This window comes from Leopardus geoffroyi, chromosome D4 (genome assembly GCF_018350155.1).
Source record: "Leopardus geoffroyi isolate Oge1 chromosome D4, O.geoffroyi_Oge1_pat1.0, whole genome shotgun sequence".
Taxonomy (NCBI): Eukaryota; Metazoa; Chordata; class Mammalia; order Carnivora; family Felidae; genus Leopardus; species Leopardus geoffroyi.
In genome coordinates, this window is record NC_059342.1 from 74,927,385 (window position 1) to 74,949,410 (window position 22,026).

At 38.9% G+C, this 22,026-nt stretch overlaps 1 long non-coding RNA gene across 1 annotated transcript in view; it reads left to right on the forward strand.

The window, feature by feature from the left end:
• Nucleotides 1-82: 82 nt before the first annotated feature.
• The window catches only part of LOC123593344, a 131,206-nt gene continuing 109,262 nt past the window's right edge, over nucleotides 83-22,026 (forward strand). Inside the window, exon 1 of the long non-coding RNA XR_006710272.1 lies at nucleotides 83-172. This is a non-coding gene — a long non-coding RNA (uncharacterized LOC123593344). The remainder of the gene's footprint in view (nucleotides 173-22,026) is intronic.

The following is a 22,026-nucleotide window of genomic DNA, read 5'->3' on the forward strand; positions in this document are numbered from 1 at the left end:
TGTCTTCCATTATGGTATGTGGCATGACTCACCCACCTATTGGGATATGAAGAACTCAAGCAAGTTTTCTTTTTCACAGGATTGTCACCCAGGCTTGTGGCTCTCCAAGTGTGGTCTATAGGTCTCCAGTGAGCCATGAGGATCTGTCTGAAGGCCTCAGAAAGAAACACATGTGAGTCCTTTCTTTACATTTTGGAAGTGAATGACACAAATTTCCATAAGTTGATATTTTTGTATATTATTAAGAGCTACTTGCCAAGAATCTAGTGTTAGAAGTTTGCCCCACCCCCCTCTGAAAGCAAAGCCTTAGACAAAGACAGGTGAGTTTATTTGGTACTGCCATTCCTTTCTTTGGTTTCATGATGTGTGGATGGAGATCGAAGAGGATAGGACTTAGAGAAATGAATTTTAGTTCCAGACTAAGCTTTGTCATTCCCTCACTGTGGACTTGGAAAACCACTCTGCTTCTCAATTATCATCCTTATCAAGTGGATATAACCAAGTTCTGATTCACTGTGTTGCACTGAGACTTAAATGAAATGGTATGAGCCAAAATGTTGTAGGAATTGCTAAGTGCACCAATAGTTTATTGTTTACTTGAAGGTCTAATGTTCTCAACTCCATCTGGGGCTGTGGAGGTTTAACACGTACTGGATTGCAGCCCTAGGATTGCTGAGTGTGCCTGGAGGGAGGACCAGGGAAATCTGTAATGAAAAAATTCTTTCTGGTCGAAACTGTGGAGCTTTAACACATACTGGATTTCAGCCTTATGATTGCTGAGTGTGCCTGGATGGGGGACCAAGAGAATCTGTAATGAAAAAATTCTTTCTGGTCAATTTTGGTAATCAGCCAAATTTGAGAACCACTAAACTAGACTGTGGGTGTCATGGAGCAAGGATTATGACTTATTCAACTTTATATTCCCACTGTTTGACATAATTTCTAGTATATGGTATAGTCAATAAATATTTTTTGAATAAATAAAAGGCCAAACCCCTATACTTAACAAAAAAGTGCAAAGGCACAACTCTCCAGGAGTTACCCCATTCCCCTGATCTTCATGTCTGTCTGATCTACTTTCCTTCACTGAATTAGTTTGTTTGTCCTGGAAATACCTGAGCTAATTTATACTCATTATTATAATGCTTGAGCAGCTTGTACTACCTTATGTTTAGAATCACCATGAGTGACATCTTCTTTTTCTACTCCAAAGGTGGTTGTGAAGATTATAAATATAATAAATAAAAAGTTATTTCTAGGCTGCAGTGTGCTATAAATATATAGGGAATTAATGTTATTAAGAATATGCTAAGGAGCTTCATGGTTCTTCAAAACTCAATAGATAATGTGGCTGTAGAAAAGAAGATTCTTTCATCAGAGTCTCTAGCCTCACAGATTCACTACTGAACTCACTTTAAAGTGATTCAGAGAACAGACTTAAAATAAAGGGACATGGGGAATTGAAATTATAAGGCTGAGCAGAGGCGTAAAAGCCAAGGCCATCCAAAATAATATAGAGAGATCTCAGTATTAATATTAGGAAAGTGTAATTCAAGGCCGAAGATGTTGAACAGGTCAAAAAGGAACCTTTTGAAATGATAGAGTATGTGGTCCATAGGGAATACACTGTCATGAATAGTTATGCATCAAAGAACATAATAGTAAAATACAGAAAAAAAAATCTTCAAAAAATCCGTGGAATAAGAATAAGAATAAGAGGAAGAAGAAGAAGAAGAAGAAGAAGAAGAAGAAGAAGAGGAGGAGAAGGAGCAAGAATGAGGTGGAGGAGGGGAGGAAGAGGAAGAGGAGAAAGAAAGAAAGAAAGAAAGAAAGAAAGAAAGAAAGAAAGAAAGAAAAAGGAAGGAAGAAAGAACTCTGACAGACTCAAATTTATAGGGGGAAAATTGTTACACCTCTTTGGATCTTTGACAGATCCAGCAGATGCAAAGGTAAAGAGGACATGGACATAATTTAGGAGATATTTTTAGTATCAGTGTACAAAGAACCCTACAAACAAAGAAAAAAATCTTTTAAAAAGCATCTATGGAACAAATCCTCACCAAGATTTTAAACCTAAAAATATCCTAATAATTTCTTCAAAGAAAGATAGTATTGAGCCGGGCTGTCCAATATAGTAGCCATGATTCATATCTGGCTATTGAGCGCTTACATTGTAGAAAATAAGGAAATTAGAAAAATAAAAAAATTACGTTGTCTTAGAGGTCTACAGTCAAGTTGGTGAAAGAAACCTACCCCTGTGCAATGGATATCTAATTGTTCTTAATATTGAGTGCGTATTGTGAGCCAGGTTGCAGGATCTCACATTACCTGTAATCCTTTCAAACACACTACAAGGTTAGCATAATTATACCCACTTATTAGATAACTAAACAAACTCAGCCATGTTAAGTGGCTTTGTTTAAGACCTCAAAGCAAAGCAGTAAATGTGTGATTGGGATTCTGGCTCTGATGTCCATCCTGTTTCCAGTTCATGAAACTGGTTCCAATGTTCAGCTACATGATTGAAAGTCCACAGGTTATAAGATAGGAATTTGGAGGTGAGAGAATTGAAAAACCTAAACCATCACATTTGCTTTGATTTGGTTGGCATATCTTGGTTTAGTATTGGGAACTTCAACTTTATAAGACAACAACAGTAGGTGATTGTTTAAGGCCCCTTTCAGAATGTAGCAATGAGAGGTACTTCGGACAGGTCAGCTTTTCTAGTATGTGGTGGGTATTATTGGTTTCTGCTAGAAAAGCCCTCGTATCATGGTACTGCATGCATTCACATGTAGGGGGCACTCCTGACATGTGTCCTATTAAGAGTTCCCTGGAGTTTGGGTTGTCTGTCCAAGTAACATTCTAATAGTGACTTCACATTTGGACACATTGCAGTTAAAGCTTCATTAGCTACAAAATAAACTGCCAGAATTCATTTCCATCTTTTATTTTAAGAGAAAGGGGGAAATCATATGAAAATCCAGAATTAACAAATTTCTTGGAACATTCTAGTCAGTTGAATCCATTTCAACATATACGTTCCAGGCTCCTAATGTGCATTGACACCAGGGACAGAGTTGTGAAAAAGACAGAACAGTAACTCCAGGAAGGACCATATAGATTTTATTGGTGTGTTATTTTTTCAGTTATAACTGGAAATTTTCCCAGGTCAACTCAGGAGATGCTCAGTCTTAGAGTAATACTTGGATAGACAACTCAAACTCAGGAAACTCAGGAGATCCCTCAGCCGGATGCAACGATATGCATAGGAATAAGGAAGAAGAATCTCAGTAACACAGCTGACTCCCAAAAGACTGGCTCATCATGAAAGTACTGGAAAGTTCAGGACCTTCCCAGAATGGCACTTGACTACTGCCACTGTTTCAGCTGCCATGTACAAATTTCTCTTTAATAATAATCATGTCTGTTAAAGGTCAGGCACTATGCCAAACACTTTCCAATTCTGATGATTTCTCTATTTCATATTGTCTGTTACTTCTGGACTGTTCTTCCTTTACATTTGTGCTTTGGTTTCTGACTCTGTTATAAATGTCTCAGCTTACTGTGCCTGGATTTCAGATGATTATAGACTTCCTTGATAGCTCCACTTCCCTGATTCATCTAATTTATGGTCCCTCTGTTAAGTGCCAGTATTGAGCTAGGTTCTGGAGTTTCCAAATTTAATGAGATAGCATGGGTCCTAGAGTGTGTGTGTGTGTGTGTGTGTGTGTGTGTGTGTGTGACAGAGAGAGAGAGAGAGAGAGCCCAATAAACCAACACAATCCAATTTTTATCTTAAAAAGATCATTTTTTTTGTGGGTGGAAGATGCATTGGGGTGGTGAGGAGGCAGCAAGGGAGAGGTGAGAGGAGGCAGAAGGCTATTCTAGTAATCCAGGTGAGAATGATGCTTGGATTACAGTGCTGATGGTAGAGATGAAGAAAGAGGGAAAATGAGAGCACTCATTAGGGAGTAGCACAAGACACTTATTGGTTGCTTGGATGTTGGATATTAGCGAAAGGGTAATTTTTCTATTTGAGCAATTGAGTTGATGGGATAACTCTGAGGAAGTCCAGAGAGTGGGAAGTGGTATGGAGAATAGAAGATGTGGAGTTTGAAACCTTTTATATTTGAAATATCAGGGAGAATATGTCAAATAGTTGAATTTGTAAGAGTGGATCTCAGAGGAGTTAGTTAACTGAAGTGGAGATATAAATTTAGTAGTCACAGCATACAGATAGCACTTGTAGCCATGGTCACAGAAGAGATAATGGAGGGAAAGACTATAGAAGGAAATAAGAAAGATCCTCCAAAGAATCCTAAGCTCAGGGAGTTGAGGAGGAGCAGCCAGGGACTGAATAAAATGTCCCAGTGAGGTGGGAGAAAAAACCCAGGTGATTGTGGTGTTATGGAAGCTGAGAGAGAAGTCATAGGATGGAATTCAGAGCCCAAGAGGCTTTTAGTAAGCTTGAGGACACTTCCTTCATCATAATAACCTAAAAGAAGGAGAGAATGAGTACAAAAACTTTAGGCTTGAGCATGGGTGGTGAGAGGTTGAGGGAGTTTGCTTCTGGTAATTTGTATTTTTCTCAACTAAGTATGAGGCAAGGTCATAAGCTGAAACTGGTTGGAGGAAGAGGTGTGGGAGACATGAGGAGAGAGAAATTATTCACCTCAGTGAGTGGGGAAGTCAGCCTGTGAGAGAAAGATGGTCAGCCCTCTGGGCAGTTGTGAAACCCCATTGATACCTGGGACCATTACATTAATGTGAACCCTGTCAGTCCAGTTGTGTGATTGTTTTCTCCAGCAACATATAACTGCTGGGTGATACCTCAAAGGAAGGGGATATTTGGTATGTGAAGACCAGAATGATGGATGGTCCATGAGCAAGGAAGTTGAGGAGATTTGCCAGGAAGTAATTAAAACAAACGCTCATGCAATCTAGTACGGGCAAGAAGAGAAAGTCAGGAGAGACTAAGGGGTGCTGAGAAAATGGTAGGGATTGGAGGATAAAGTCAAAGAATTGTGGTAGGGTGGGGGGGCTGTTCTAGAGCATATGATTTGGAACAATGGAATGGGGTGGTCAGGGTATGAGGTGTATACATTTATATTTTATTTAATTTTTATTTACTTTTTATTATTTTAAAAAATTTTTGATGTTTATTTTTATTTTTGAGAGAGAGAGAGAGAAATAGTGTGAGTGGGGGAGGGGCAGAGAGAGGGAGACACAGAATCTGAAGCAGGCTCCAGGCTCTGAACTGCCATTACAGAGCCTGATGTGGGACTTGAACTCACGAACCACCAGATCATGACCTGAGCCAAAGTCAGACGCTTAACTGACTGAGCCACCAGGTGCCCCTATTTTTTATTTAAAAAAATGTTTATTCATTTATTTTGAGAGGGAGAGAGAGCACGAGTGGATGAGGGGAAAGAGAGAGAGAGAGAGAGAGAGAGAGAATCCTAAGTGGGCTCCATGCTGTCAGCATAGAGTCTGACATGGTGGGGCTTGATCTCACAAACCATAAGATCATGGCCTGAGCCGAAATGAAGAGTCAGACGCTCAACCACTGAGCCACCCAGGTGCCCCACATTGATATTTTACATATAATATCGTTTCTATTGGTGGGAAAATTGAGGATGTGACCATGGCAGTGGGTAGCCTAGATAGGGGGAAGGAAAAGGTGAAGGAGCAGGAGACCAAAGTGCTGGACAGGTTTATGTGTGGATGTTGATACCAGTGAGAATGATACAGAAATTGGAATGAAGAGGAAACAGTCAGGGGCTCAGTTCTTTAAGGGTTAAGGGAGTGGTCAGGAGGTCAGGAGATAATATCAACAAGGATGTGTGTTCACCAGAGACTGTTTTATGAGTAAGGGGGAGGAGGGTTTGGAAGAAGAAATGGGGAACAAGGAGGACACCTTCCCCATCTTAAGACTCTGATGGTGTGGGGTATGAGAGAACAAAGCACCTTCCATTCAAGAGACTATAGGAGAAATAGTGTCTCAGAGAACAGCCAGATTTCAGCTAAGGCAAAAAGAACTTACCAAGAAAAGTTGATGATTTATGAATATTTGCTGACCCCAGAGTAGGATTTTTAGAGGGTTGTCATGGAAGGGTTTGTTGGGGGAGGGATTGAGCGAGATTAGGAGATGTACAAAGCAGTATAGAGATGTGTACCCATCTACTCCCTGTTGTCTCTGCAGGGCCAAATTTGCACTATAGGTAACCAGACTTTGTATAGGCTCAATAAGGGGTAACCTGTCTCTACTCAAATTCCCTAAAGCCAAATGGCAATGACTTGGGTACTGAATGTAGCTTCCTGTACTTAAGAAGGTACCTAGAACTATGTCCCTCAGCAAAGGGTAAGGACAGGGCAAGTACTCTGAGGGCAACGAATTCCCATAGAAAACCTTATCCAATCATAACCACTTTTCAAAACAGAAGCCTTCTCTACAGCACAGTCAGTAGCTTATGTTCAAATATGTTTAATTAATATGGCAATATTTCTAGAGTCTAGTTCATATTAGCATAGACATGTACCTAAGTTATTTTTTTAATGTTTTATTAATTTTTTGAGAGAGAGAGAGAGAGAGAGAGAGAGAGAGAGAGAGAGAGAAACAGAATGTGAGTAGGGTAGGGGCAGAGAGAGACACACAGAATCTGAAGCAGGCTCCAGGCTCTGAGCTGTCAGAGCAGAACCTGATGTGGGGCTCAAACCCATGAACCGTTAGATCATGATTTGAGCTGAAGTCAGACACTTAACCAACTGAGCCACCCAGCACTCTGTAAGTTATTTTTAAATGCCAAATAAAATGTCAATAGAAGGTCATATAATCCCCCTTAGATTAGCAAAGATAATAAATATTGGTAGTACTCATGGCTGTTGAAGTGAGGGAGGTGGGTACCACGTTACACTATTGGATGGAGAGTGAATTTGTTTAAAATTTGTGAATGATAACTTATGATATCTTAAAATCTTAAATGCCCATATCCATTGACATTAAATTCCACTTTTAGGAACCTAATGCATAAAAAATTCTCACTGTATTTTAGGTACATAATGATGTATTTTTCAGGGATGTTGATGGCAGGTTTATTGAAATAGCAAGAGCTTCAACAATCTGTTCATCAATGGAGAAATGGTTTGAAAATTACCTTTGCACAAAGAAATACTAGACAGTAATTTAAAAGAATAAAGAACAATGACAGCAAAGACAGATCTGCAGGCACTGACATGAAAGGATATCTTTGATATACGCATAAGCAAAAAAGCAAATCATAGACCAGTATGTATAGCAGGACTGCATTTTTGTAAAAGAAAATTTATATGTGCTATATATGTGTGTGTGTATGTATATATGTGTGTGTATATATATTACCAATTCTAAGACTTACATTTTTCATATTTTCATGTCTCTGAAATTAAGATGTTTCTTACAATGTGTGGTGTGTTACAGTTTAATTGATAGTGGTCGTTCTTTCTTGGTGGTACAGAAATTGATGGCACATTTTACAATTGACAGAAATTTGGCAGAATATGGCAGGTAAATAGATGAGTAGAGAGAAAGAAAGGTAAGAATGTATAAGCATAGGAAAAAGGATACACACTGAATAATTGCTAGATGTCATCTTTAGGGATGGGATTGAAATGATAATAGGTGGCGTTTTTTCCCTTCTTTTTAAAAATATTTCTTCCAATCGACATTGAATATATAGATTCCGTGCTTCTGGATAGGAAGAACAAATATTGTTAAAATGTCGATACTACCCAAAGCAATCTACATATTCAATGCAATCCCTATCAAAACAGCACCAACACTCTTCACAGAGCTAGAACAAACAATCCTAAAATTTGTATGGAACCAGAAAAGAGCCTGAATAGCCAAAGTAATCCTGAAAAAGAAAACCAAAGCTAGAGGCATCACAATCCTGGACTTTAAGATGTATTACGAAACTGTAATCATCAAGACAGTATGGTACTGGCACAAAAACAGACACTTAGATCAATGGAATAGAATAGAGAACCCAGAAATGGACCCACAAACATATGGCCAACTAATCTTTGACAAAGCAGGAAAGAATATCCGATGGAATAAAGACAGTCTTTTCAGCAAATGGTGTTGGGAAATCCTGACAGCGACATGCAGAAGAATGAACCTGGACCACTGTCTTACACCATACACAAAAAGAAACTCCAAATGGATGAAAGACCTAAATGCAAGACAGGAAGCCATCAAAATCCTCGAGGAGAAAGCAGGCAAAAACCTCTTTTATCTTGGTTGCAGCAACTTCTTATTTACTACATCTCCAGAGGCAAGGGAAACAAAAGCAAAAATGAACTGTTGGGACCTCATCAAAATAAAAGCTTCTGCACAGCGAAGGAAACAATCAGCAAAACTAACAGGCAACTGACAGAACGGGAGAAGATATTGGCAAAAAACATATCAGATAAAGGGTTAGTATCCAAAATCTATAAAGAACTTATCAAACTCAACACCCAAAAAACAAATAATCCAGTGAAGAAATGGACAAGACATGAATAGACACTTTTCCAAAGAAGACACCCAGATGGTTAACAGACACATGAAAAAATGCTCAACATCACTCATCATCAGGGAAATACAAATGAAAACCACAATGAGATATCACCTCACCCTGTCAGAATGACTAAAATTAACAACTCAGGCAATGACAGATGTTGGCGAGGATGTAGAGAAAGAAGAACTCTTTTGCACTGCTAGTGGGAATGCAAGCAGGTGTAGCCACTCTGGAAAACAGTGTGGGGGTTCCTCAAAAAACTAAAAATAGAACTACCCTATGACCTAGCAATTGTACTACTAGGTATTTATCCAAAGGATACCGTTGGGTTGTTTCAATATGCACCCCAATGTTTATAGCAGCAGTATCAACAATAGCCAAAGTATGGAAAGAGCCCAAATGTCCATCGACTGATGAATAGATAAAGAAGATGTCATATAGCTGTATACAATTGAGTATTACTCGGCAATCAAAAAGAACGAAATCTTGCCATTTGCAACAATGTGGATGGAACTAGAGTGTATTATGCTACGTGAAATTAGTCAGAGAAAGACAAATATCTTATGACTTCACTCATTTGTGGAATTTAAGATACAAAACAGATGAACATAAGGGAAGGGAAGCAAAAATAATATAAAAACAGGGAGGGGGACAAAACACAAGAGACTCTTAAATATAGAGAACAAGCTGAGGGTTGCTGGAAGGGTTGTGGGTGGAGGGATGGGCTAAATGGGCAAGGGACATTAAGGAGGACACTTGTGATGAGCAGTGGGTATTATACGTAGGGGATGAATCAATGGATTCTACTCCTGAAATCATTATTATACTATATGCTAACTAACTTGGATGTAAATTTTAAAAAATTTCTGAATTTAATTAAAATTTTCATTTGTGGTAAAAATGACCAAATCTTAAGGAACACTTTGATGAGTTTTCATGGATGTATATGACCCGTGTAACCATCACTCAGAATAGATTTAGAATATTTTCATCTTCCCAGAAATCTCCTTCATACCCAATCAATCAATACTCACCCCTCCTCCCCATAAACTCTATTGCCTTCTACCAACACAGATTAATTAACCAGTTCTGGACATTAAATAAATGTAATCATACATTTATGCATTCCATTCATCAAATGGAATAAAATGATATGCTCTCTTTCGTGTCTGGCTCCTCTTTCACTTAACATGATGTCTTTGAGTTTCATTCATATTATTTGTGTGGCAGTAGCTTTTCTTTCCTTGTTGCCTAGGATTACATTGTGTAATTATACCATTCTTTATTTATCCATTATTCTGTTGGGACATTTGAGGTATCTTTGCTTTGGGACTATTACAAAATAAAGCTGTTGCATTCATGTACCTGTCTTTTTCTGGACATATGACCTTAATTCTCTTAGGACTGACTGCATGGCAGTAGAATGGTTAGATCATAAGGCAAGCATATGTTTAGCCTTAGTAGATATTGCCAAATAATTTTCCAAAGTGGTTTTACCATTTTCACTTCCCCCTGCAATTCGTCAGATTTCCAGTTGCTTCACACCATCATCAACACTTGATATTGTCTGTCATCCTAATTTTAGCAATTCTGGAGCATGTGTAGTGTTATCTTATGGTGGTTTTAATTTCCATTTCTCTGACTACTAATGATATCAAACACCTTTCATATCCTTATTGGCCATACAGATATTCTCTTTTTTGAAGTCCTGTTTTGCTCATTTGAAAATTAGATTGGTTTGTTTTTTTTAGTTGACTTATGGAAGTTTTTATATATTGTGGATGTGAATCCTTTGTCATATATATATATTATATACATAATATAATATATATAACATATACTATATATAATATATATAATATAATATATATATACATATATATGAAATCTTCCCAAATATTTGTGGCTTTTTTATCCACTATGGTATCTATTCATTAACAGAAGTTCTTAATTTAGATGAATGACAATTTATCATTCTTTTATGGTTGTGTCTTTGATATACTATAGAAAACATTTTAATAATAACATTTAAAGATATTTAAAATATATATGTGTGTATACACATATATAAGTATATATATACAGTAAAACCTTGGATTGTGAGTAACTTGTTCTGTGAGTGTTCCACAAGATAAGCAAACATCTCTAATAAATTTTAACTTCATAAGTGAGTGATGTCTTGCAATATGAGTAGTATGTGACACTGAATGTCACATGATCACAAATGAGCCAGTGGTTCTCAAAATTCACTTTGATATATAAGTGCTTTTGATTACAAGCATGTTTCCAGAATGAATTATGCTCTCAAACCAAGGTTTTACAGTGTGTGTGTGTGTGTGTGTGTGTGTGTGTGTGTGTGTATATACTTATTTATACATTTTCTTCACTTATTGTTCTGGCTAGGACTCCAGTTCAGTATCGCATAGAAGTGGTAATAATGGGCCTCCTTGCCTTGTTACCAACCAGTGGACAAATTTTACTATTTAACCACTGAGTATGATTTTAATTGTAGGCATTTGTAAATAAAATTCTTTTGTGTTTTAGTATGAAATTTTTAAAAGAATTATGGGTATCAGTGAGGAACACTTCATCTCTTTTCCAGATGTTTCTCATGAAGGAAGCTCAGTTAGTACAACTTCATGTCTCTCTTTGCTTATCCTGCCACGAGGATTGGTGGAGTAGCTTATCTGCTTGGTAGGTCTGGGAAGACTACTGTGGGTATATTCCTCTTGACTGCTCTCTTCATCTTCCTCTTGGGGGACCCCTGCTCTTGTCCAGGATTCATACTGGCTATGACAGGCCAGTATGTCTAGATCAGGGATTCAGCTAGCTTAGCTAGCAGGGTTGGCCCATTTGGCTCTCAAGCTAAGCTACATCCCCCAACCTGGCCTTTCAGAATAACGAAGTTGATATTTTAATTTCCTATCTACCTTAATCTTTGCTTTAATTTTCAATTTTTTTTCAGAGCCTGGATGCAGAAGAAAAAAAGGCTTGCTACTTTTTATCTTTCTCTACCTTGAAACGTCAATAGTGGTAGCAAGCAATACTTTTACTTTTTTATTGCATTGTTTTTATCATTTGCATTTCTATTAATTTTTTAAATTTGAATATAGTTGACACACAATCTTACATTAGTTTCAGGTGCACAGCATAGTGATTCACCATCTCTATACATTATTCTATGCTCATCACAAGTGTAGCTACCATTTGTCACCATACCATTTGTTGCATTATTTTTAAATAAAACAAATTTGTCACAAAGAATGAAAGAAATTCTGTTAAAGCAAGATATTTTCAAGGTATAGTCTTCATGAGCCATTCTGCTTATCCTGGCCTTCTTTCTATTATCATTGCCCTGGCCACAATCTTCCTGCTGTGCTTTAGCCAGGCTTCATCCTCCAACAGGAAGCTGTCCAACACCATTCCCTTCTTGAAGGCATTAGCTTTTCTCTCAGCACCACCATGTATGCACATCTAACTTGTCCTCTGGATCCCCTTTCTTCCCTGAAGGGCCAAGAGTGAGGTTCTGCAAAGCCAAACCTCACAGGTATCATAGGTGTTCCATCCATTAGTTGGACATTTCCAGAGAGACCCTAGAGTAAATGAACCTCTCAGGACTTTGCTTCCAAATCTTTAAATGAGAAATTCAATGAGGGCCACCCGCATAGGATACCTATGAAGATTAAAAGAGTTATTTGAACGTAAAAGCACTAACACTAATGCCTGGCTCATAGTAAGACTTTATTATGTGTTAGTTATTATTATTAGCTGATTTCATTGCATTTGTTGGGCTTTTCAGTATATCATTTTATACTTTAATCAGGATGTTTTGGGGACATATAGCTTATTTTCCAAATTAGTTTTTAAGCTCTATAAAAGCAAATCTGGGTCTTGTACTTTCCTCACATTTCCTTTGTGCTAATCAAATTTACTGTCTGCAATAGCACAGTAAAATATTAATATTGGGATCTTTTCCTACTATTTTTCTGAAATAGCACCGGCCTAATCTTTTTTGAAGTTGTGATATTATGGATGTGTCTCTAATATGCAGAAATTTTACTTTCTTTAAGTATTCAGAGAAAGATGAAGAAAACTTTCAGGAAATAGAATGAAAACTAATTTGTTCCTGAATATCTGGGTTGGAGTCCTGGTCTTTCCATTTATTTATTAGCTGGGTGATTTTCATCTCTGAGTTTCGATTTCTCTGTGTCAATAAAATGAGCCTAGTAATACTTCCTTTTTAATGCAATATTTACCTTCATTCCGTTTTTCAATATTTGGATTGAAATACCAAAATAATCATATTTCTCCAACAAAAATATTTAAAAGTAGCTGAACCACTAGAATACTGTAAATCTGTACTGCACTCACTATTCTGTGTGTATTATATCATCTATCTATCATCATCGTCATCATCATCATCATCTATATCTGGCATTGTTGAGTTAATTGCAGAAAAGTTATAGACCAATGTTTATCAAAGTTTCTCTGGAGATGCTAATAGATGCTTCTGGGTCAGGGAGGGAGTTACAAATAAATGAAAAACTTGCAAAACTGGTCAGTTCCACAGAATTATAATCAATTACAATGCACGGGACACAATTTGCATCTTTATGGACAAGAATTATTTGCATTACTATCACTTTTCTACAATTTCAGCGTGGTAAAAAATCTCAGAGACAATGAAAGCTTAAAATAATCTGAATTCATGAGCTAGTCAATACTCTGTTTAAAGTTCAGTCTTTCACAATTTTTCCCGATACCACATGTCTTCTCAAACAGAAAGCTCTGTTCGCTAGTCCTTTATTTGAAAGGAGCTTTAAGGGGCGCCTGGGTGGCTCAGTGGGTTGAATGTCCAACTTTGGCTCAGGTCATGATCTTGCAGTTCATAAGTTTGAGTCCTGCATCAGGCTCTGTGTGGACAGCTCAGAGCCTGGAGCCTGCTTCAAATTCTGTGTCTCCCTTTCTCTCTGCCCTCTCCTGATCGTGCTCTGCCTCTCTCTCTCTCTCTCAAAAATAAATAAAGATTAAAAATACCTAAAAGCTGTAAAAGGAGCCTTGGGTTAATTATTTAAAAAAATATATGCACATATAGCTCATTTAATGAGTATAGAACATCTCCAGATGGAAAGATATTGAACTAAAAGGGAAAACTTCAATATAGGAAATTCTTTAAAAGGTGATTTTAGTTTCTATTCAAATCAATAAATATTTCATAAGTACCTACGATCTGATTCAAAGAACAAGAATGGTACCTTGTCTTTTGGGCACTTACAATGTTCTACCATCCATGGTGTTGGGTTTGGCCCCATGTTTGCATAGGATCCCATGCCTGACAGTATATTTCTGGAAGTCTAGATAATTTAGTCTAGAAAATAGCCATATATGGGGTTCCATAATTCAAAGATAGTTACTTAAGTTCCCTTTACTAATGTAAATGGAAGACCCTTAAGTTACCATCTTGCCTCTGCTTCCAAACTCCCCTGGGTAGCTGATGGAAGAAAACTATACAAATCTAAGAACCAAAAATTGTCCTGGAGCAGTACATTTTGAATCCCTATTTTAGAAGGGGACATTTCCATTAAAAATGTCTTCACGATTATAAAGAAGCGCAGCTCCTCACATCTCAAACCAGTTTTATGTAAAATATGATCTTCACTTTTTTTGTGTGTAACTAAGAGGTCTATTAATGTGTTTTAAAAAAAAAAACAAAGAAAAACCTTTTTTGTGCTCAAAATTTAATTTAAGCTTCTGAGATTAGAAAGCTCCTGGCAACTTTCATCAAGATTATATACTATCGCTACTGCTACTGTTACTACTATTATTACTACAACAAGAACCCTGTTTCATAGTCAGCTACTGTATTATCTACAACTAGACTGAATTGGGTCATTACAATGGTGTGTAGGAATTTCCTCAAGCTAAGGCGTCCAAGTTGTGATTTTAAAATTATTCTGTTTTTCATGGTTCTTCTGTCCTCTCTTATTGGAAGTGATCCCTTGTCACTGCTTTGGGTGGACTTGAATCTAAGACCTTATTTTAGTTTGTCACTTCTTCATATTGTTAGGATTGATACTACCATGGTCAAAGCCCATGCATTTGTCCATAGAACCTCTTACTCAGCACTTACAGACATGGTCTCTATATGATGCCAAAACACTTCACATTCCCCTCTCATAGACAACATTGAGAAGTTCAGGTAAAGGCAGTGGCCAAATGGTACTCTTTGTGGGCAAATTTTTGATGTATGGTGTACAAGTGTGCATATCTGAACACATATGGAGCCATCAGTAATACATAGTAGAGTCCACAAATATTTTCCTTTTCTTTACAAATTTTTAAATATTTATTTTTTGAGAGAGAGAAAGAAAGACAGAGAGAGTGTGGACAGGGGAGGGGTAGAGAGAGAGATACAGAAGCCACAGGCTCCAGGCTCTGCGCTGTCAGCACAGAGCACGATATTGGGGCTCAAACTCACGAACCATGAAATCATGACCTGAGCTGAAGTCGGACGCTTAACTGACTGAGCCACCCAGGTGCCCCACAAATATTTTCTATAAAGGGCCAAATAGTAAGAATTTTAGGCTTTGCAAATTATAGGGGCTGTCCTTCATTCTGGCACAATTACTTAACTTATAGTCATCATAACACAAAAGCAGCCATAGACTGTAAATAAATGAAAGGAGACAGCTGTGTTCCAATAAAACTTTATTCACAAAAACATGCAGACACCCCAGAGGCTATAGTTTTCTGACCTCAAAATATAGTATAGTCTGGACAAGAAATTATAATGCCAGGGGATCCCAGCTCTGCCCCTTACCAGCTGAGTGCATGGCTTAATTCTCTCATGTCAGTTGAAAGAATAGTTTTATAAGCTCTAAAGTATTATGCAGACACCTAATATGGTATTCATTCAATCATTCATCTATTCAACAAATATGTATATCAAATGCCTACCATGTGTCAAGAACTGTCTCAGAACAACAAGGTGATAGTAGGTAAGGATGAGTCACATAAACTTTGGGGAGGGTACCAATGTCAGGCTGTTGGGTGATTGTCAGGTTGGGGTCATAAGGTAAGGTGACAGCCTAGTGGGAGGGGGGGGTTTCCCCTGAAGGGAATTGATGTTCATACAGTCACTCGTTTTGGGAAGTGGTTAATTCTGGGCAGGAAATGAGTTGGCACTTTGGGTTGGGGTGGTCACACTTCTTTCTCTCTCCGGGACCAGGAAGAGTTGGGCCAAGATTCTAAGTCATGAAAAGGCCTAGGTAATTCTGGTTGTGGGGAGTGAGATGTTTCTTAGCTATGTAGAAGTAGGCATACAGTGACTGGTGTCATCAAGTTCATGATTTCCCACTTAGAGGGGCCAGAGACCAAGAGGAGAAGCAGCCAGCATTTCTGGAGAAGCCAGCATGAAGATTCAGGGTTGTAGGGTCAGTGGCCTCAAAAAAGCAAGGTCCCTTCCAGAATCCAGAGTAGGATGTGAATGGTGCAGGATCAAACCAAAACAATTTGGAAGCAAGAAGTACTTTATTTTGTAGATACTGGCAGAAAGAGAACTATATAAATGTTGTTCTTGCAACCAAATAATTGTAGTACAGGATGGTAAGTATTCAGATAGAAGTGAAGATGTCAAGGAAGAAACTGGATGCCTAACTTAGCCTGGGAATGGTTCTTGATAAATAAGGTCTGAGTTGAGATTTTATGAATGAGGTCAGGTTAACCAAGCAGAGAAAGGAGGGCAAGAACCACGTAGATAAAGGGATCAGCATATGCAAAATCAGGTGGCTTCAGAGGGAGTAGTGCAATGTCATTAGGGATGTGATTCTGGAGTCAGACTGTGAGCATTTACACCCTGGCTTCTGAGCTACTTAGACATATGTATGCATTTCTCTGAGCCTCCGTTTCTTCATCTGTAACATGGGAATGGCAACCTTTATCTCATAAAACAGCATAAGAATGAAATAGACAACAGTATCAAGGGCTTCAATAATGATGCCTGGAACCTGGCAAGCAGGCACTCAGTCAGTGTCAGTGATGATATACACTTATGTGATATAAAGCTATTTAAGTAAACACACCGTAATTAATGAAAAAGAAGCATGAAAATGTCAGATTCAGTTGAGGGCTGTATATTTGAGTGCATGAAAGTCACTTTGGCAGTAGGAATGAAGCTTCCTTAAGCATTTTCTTGACTTTTCCTCATCTTGATGTGTCAATCCCATGATGGGTGGTGGCCTTTCTTCCCTTGACTACTTCAGCCCCTGGTGCTGAGAGCACCAGGCCAGCTGTTAAAATGGAACTAGTTGTGATAGCAGAAGGCAAAGTCAGAAAGGTCACGGCAGTTATGTTTCCTTGGCCCCCAGCAGTGGGAACAAAATGATGAGATACGTCAGTTGGTTTTCACTTGGAGCTTTCTGTTTGCGAAGCTGGATCAGACTGCAATGCAGCATGTTTTTGATTAGTTGAGCTGATACCCTCAGCTGGTAATTCCCTATCTCACTGAAAATGAATCTACACATTTCTTGAGTGCTGACTTTGTGCTAGACACTGATCTAAATGCTGGGGCTTGGGGTGAATTCTTGCTCCTAGATGCTCAATCCTAAGTGGAAAAAAAAGACACACAAACACCAACACTCCAGTATGTGAATAGTGTTGCCATGAGGGAGACACAGGGAGGTGACCCCCAGTACTCCATCTCTCAAATATTCAATAGGCTTATCCGGGCTAGTCTTCCTGATAGTATGAAAGCATTCATTGGGTGTTTGCCTCATGAACACCTTTGTTGGTCCAATGGCTGGTTTTTCCAGAGGCAGATGGAGATGACTTCAGTGAGTTTGAGGAAGTATCATTGCCCTCATATTTGCCCTTGAGATTTTTCCTGCTCCTCTCCCACAGTGAAACTCCTTTGCAGATACTGAATGTAATAAAAGACCTCACATTTGTACACTTTCGAAGCTTTTGTATGTTCTTCCCACAGCTTTGGAAAGGATTATGCTTCTTATTTTACAGTTGAGGAACCTTAGAGAGTGTCTGTGACTCATAAAGATTCTCATGTTAATCACTGTCTGAGTTAGGATTCAAACTCAGGTTTCCAAACCGTCCATTCCCATGTGCCACCCCCAGACTTGGTTCTCTCTTTCCTCCACCATAGGGCGAGTACATCCCCTACATTGGACTACATCCCAAGCTTTCAACATATTGGTTACAATCTTGTCCCAGCTCTTGCCCAAGCTGCCCAAGGTAAAGATCTGGACCAAAAGCAATTTTTTAAAACTCAGTGATAATTACAACTGAATACCATCATTGTGACTTAATGTTGCTTTTGGTAGTGTCTAGACCTTCATATTTGCATAAATGGCAGAAGGGGAGGGAGAATCCATTTCCCAAAGTCATCTGGGGGGAAACGGGGAAGCATAATGGATTCAGAGAACTCTTCTATGCTTACTAGGGAAAGTCATCTGAATCAGCAGTCCTCAAACTGTTCAGTGTTCCTGAATGACAATCTCATAGATTTTATCAAAATTTAGTAGTTCTGGGTGGATGTGAGATTCTGTATTTTTAGCAAGCTCTCTGGCATGGGTTCAGGGCACAACACAGATAGTGAGGATTTAAACCACTAACTCTCAAACTTAAAAAGTTTGGGAGTTTAAATTAATCCTGATGCCTGGGTAGTAACCCCAGAGATTCTAATTTTATTGGTCTGGGCTGTGGGCTGGGGATCAGGCATTAAAAATTCTTTTAGTTGAAGGGTGCCTGTGTGGCTTGGTCAGTTAAGTCTCGGATTTTGGTTCAGGTCATGATCTCATGGTTTGTGGGTTCGAGCCCTGCATTGGACTGTCTGCTGTCAGTTCAGAGTCTGCTTTGGATCCTCTGTCCCCCCACTCTTCCCCTACCCTGCTCGTGCTCTCTCTTTCTCTCAAAAACAAATAAGCATTAAAAAAATTCTTTTAAGTCTTTCAGTTAATTCTAAGGTGCAGCAAAATTTGATTTAAATTTTAGGGTGGGTATACCCACCTATACAATGATTACAATAGCATATAGCTATCTCATAGGGACAGGAAGGGAAATGGATTATATAGCAAATATGGTACACCTAGCTCATAGAGAGGGTTCAATAATCCAAGTGAAGGGTTTTTGTTTGTTTGGTTTTTTGTTGTTTTGTTTTGTTTTGTTTTGTTTTTGTTTTTGCCTTCCAAATTCTCAGATGGCACAGATGGGTTCTGGGGTCTGGACATTTCCCCTTTCTTTAATAGCTTTCTTACTCTCTTGAGTGCTGAGAAACATTCTAGGAGAAAAGGTGGCTTTCAATTCACATTTCTATACTTTTAAAAGAATTTTTAGTCCTTTTTTCTCTTTTTGATGGCTTGTTTGGTATCTTTTCCCTAGAATATGGTCTGTGTTTTTAGAGATTTTCTTTGATTATTCATTTAAGAAATAGTTATTGAAAGGCTATTATGTCCAAGGGGTTGGGCTGGGCTGTGAGGACCCAGTGCTGAATAAGATTGACAGGATTCCTGCCTTCTAGGAGTTTAGATGCTAGAGAGGAAGTACATAAAGAGAGCCAGGGTGAATAGCATCATGCCCATAAGGACAGGACAAATAGGGAAGAAGACAGCAGGGAATTAGGTGAGGCCAGAAGAGTCAAGAAGGCTTCTCTAAAGAGATCAGAACAATGATGAGAGTTAGCCAGAGAGAGAGTGAAGTGAATATTCCAGGCAGAAGGAAGAACACTTCCAAACACCTGGTGGCAAGACTGAACATGAAAGGTTTGAGGAACTGGGAGAAGTTCAATGTGATTTGAGTATCAAGCACAAGGTGGGAGGTGGCATGAAGTGAGAGAGGAAAGAAAGATCTTGATGTGGAGGGAGCTGGTTTAGAGAGCTTAGATTTTAGGAAGGCTGCTGGGTCCACAGTGGTTGGAGAATGGAATGTTGGAGTGGGAGATGTTCACACATCAGGACTTGAATTCCAGCTCTATGACCCAGTGGCTGTGTGATGTTGGCCGTGCTACTCAATGTCTCAGAGTCTCAATGTCACTGTGCACAATGTGGGGATAACAATACCTGCCTCACAGGGCTGTTTTGAGGATTCAGTGAGTGTGTTGTGAAAAGTGCAGGACATGTAGGAGCCTGATAGGTGGTCATTACTACTCAGTCCCCAGAATGATGATGCTATCTAGAAATGGGATTTGTAAGAGGTAAGACAGGAGCCAGGATGTGAGTTAGGAGGTGACAAGGGTGACACAGGTGAGATGGTGCTGGTGAGGACAAGAGAACTTGATGAACTAGACAGATGTTGATTGGATAAATAATAGGAAAGAAGGGTTGTGAAAGACTCAGATCATCCTTGAGATTTAGGACATAGGAATAGTGACAAGTTTGGGGTGAGTACTTTGAAGTCAGTTTTACATGTTGAGATTGTATCCATCAGGGATCATTTACAGAGAACAGACGTCATGCCAGCTTGTTTAGCAGGAAGGCATTTATCACAGACTTGCCAAGAGGGCTGAAGACACAGAATCTAGGTTGGGCTTTCAGGAGCAACCTCTAATGCTGTCCCACAGAACAGGGCTGCTTGGTTGGCTGCTGTCTTTTCAACAATCTTGCAATCAGGAAGCTGCCCCTCTAGAGCCACAACACCACTGTTTCAAACAGGAAACCACCATAATCAGGAAGCAGCTACTGCTGCCAGATCTAGAACCACTGCTAATCTGCAACAGACATGTCAGCAGAGTGGATATTCCTGTCCCTACGCTCAGACTCACTGCACCCACCAACCTCATATCTGAACACTGGAGCCTCTGCAAATGCCACCTGAAGAAAACCCAACACTTCCACAGAAGTGGGCTTGCTAGAAAAGTGGACAACGTTCTAAAATCTTGTCCATCTTGGACTAAACTCTTCTAGAACCCAAGCTTCAATAGAATTAGCAAAGTGTATTTTGAACCTTCCAACTTGTGGAGCAGGGAAAGTCACACTACAACAGCATTTGTAGACTGTGGGTTGTGACTCATGACAGCATCATCAAATCTATTCAGGTGGTCACAACAAGATTTTTTTTTCTTAGTCATGAGCAGTTAGGGTAAGTATTGCTTAATGTATCCTTGGTCTTAGAGTTGTGTGTGTGTGTACACATTTTTGTTTGCAGAGTAGAGCATTTCTTCTCCTGAGTCATGGTAAACACACTTGAAAGCCACTACACTAGATGTGGAGTGCCAATCTTCCATTGTAAGGTCTCAGAAATAACTAGTGGGTAGAGCCCAGTGGCTACTGAATATGGGGGGTTGAATTTTAGGAGCAAAGCAAAGCTGGAGAGATCAATTATGCAGTCATTGGCAAGAAGATGCCATTGAAACCAGGGGGAGTTAAGACATGCAGGGAGATAGCATGGAGTGTGAAAAGAAAAGAGGTCTGGAATAGACCACAAGGAATACGGACATTTGGTCTTGGGGGAGAATTTTCCTCCTGGGGTTGTGCTCATCCTTCATGCTTTCTGGTGTTTTTTATTTACTCTCTAGAGAAAGAACTGGATCCAGGGAAGCTCCAGAGTGCCTTGTGACCCCATGTTAATTGGAGCTGATTCTGTAGCAGCCTGGTGGAGCCATGGCTCATACCGTGCTGGGTCACGAACCAGCACCTGGCATGGGGTCCTAGGAGCACATCACACTGGCATTCAGGAGTTGTGTGTGGAATGGATGTTCAGAGCACAGAAGTTCTAGGAAAGATGGAAAGAGCTTTTTAGATTCCAAAGCTCCAGCTCATGAGCTGTGACCACAGACGGGTTTAACCTCATCAGTCAAGGTTGACTCAGTAGTGTCAGGGTACTATTTATAATTTTCAAAGAGTATTTTTGCTATATAGAAGAATAGAAGGAGCTGTTCAGGGAGATGTGTTCATTGTAGCAATATCAAGAGGCAAACTAAATGTTCATCCATAGAAACATGGACCACCTGGCATAGTCAAACAATGAAATAGGATAAAGCAGTTAAATAGGTGAGCCAGATCTACGTGTGTCAATCTGTATAAATATCAAAAAGTTAACATTACATGAAAATTTTCAAGTCACATAATGTAATATGAAGTATGATATCATTTATTAAAAATTTTAAAGCCACACAAAATTGTACTATACATACTTATGGGGAAAAAAACTAAAAAATTATGTAAGTGAAGGGGGTGTGCAAACTTCTGGGCAGTGGCTCTCTTGGGGGAGGCTACAGGGAAATGGATGGAGGAATGAGACTTTGTTTTATCTGCAGTGTTTTCTTTTTAAAAAGAAGCAGAAGCAAATATGGCAAAATATTAATAGTTATTAAATAAGCAGTGAGGCATTGGAAGAAATTATTTTCTGTTCTTTTCATAATTAAAAATAAATACAAGTGTATATACATTTTGCAATGCCCAGAGCAAGAATCAAGCTTCCTCCCCTGACAACAGGTTAAGCAGGTGACCTGTAAAACAACTACTAGAGCAAAGTGGGCATG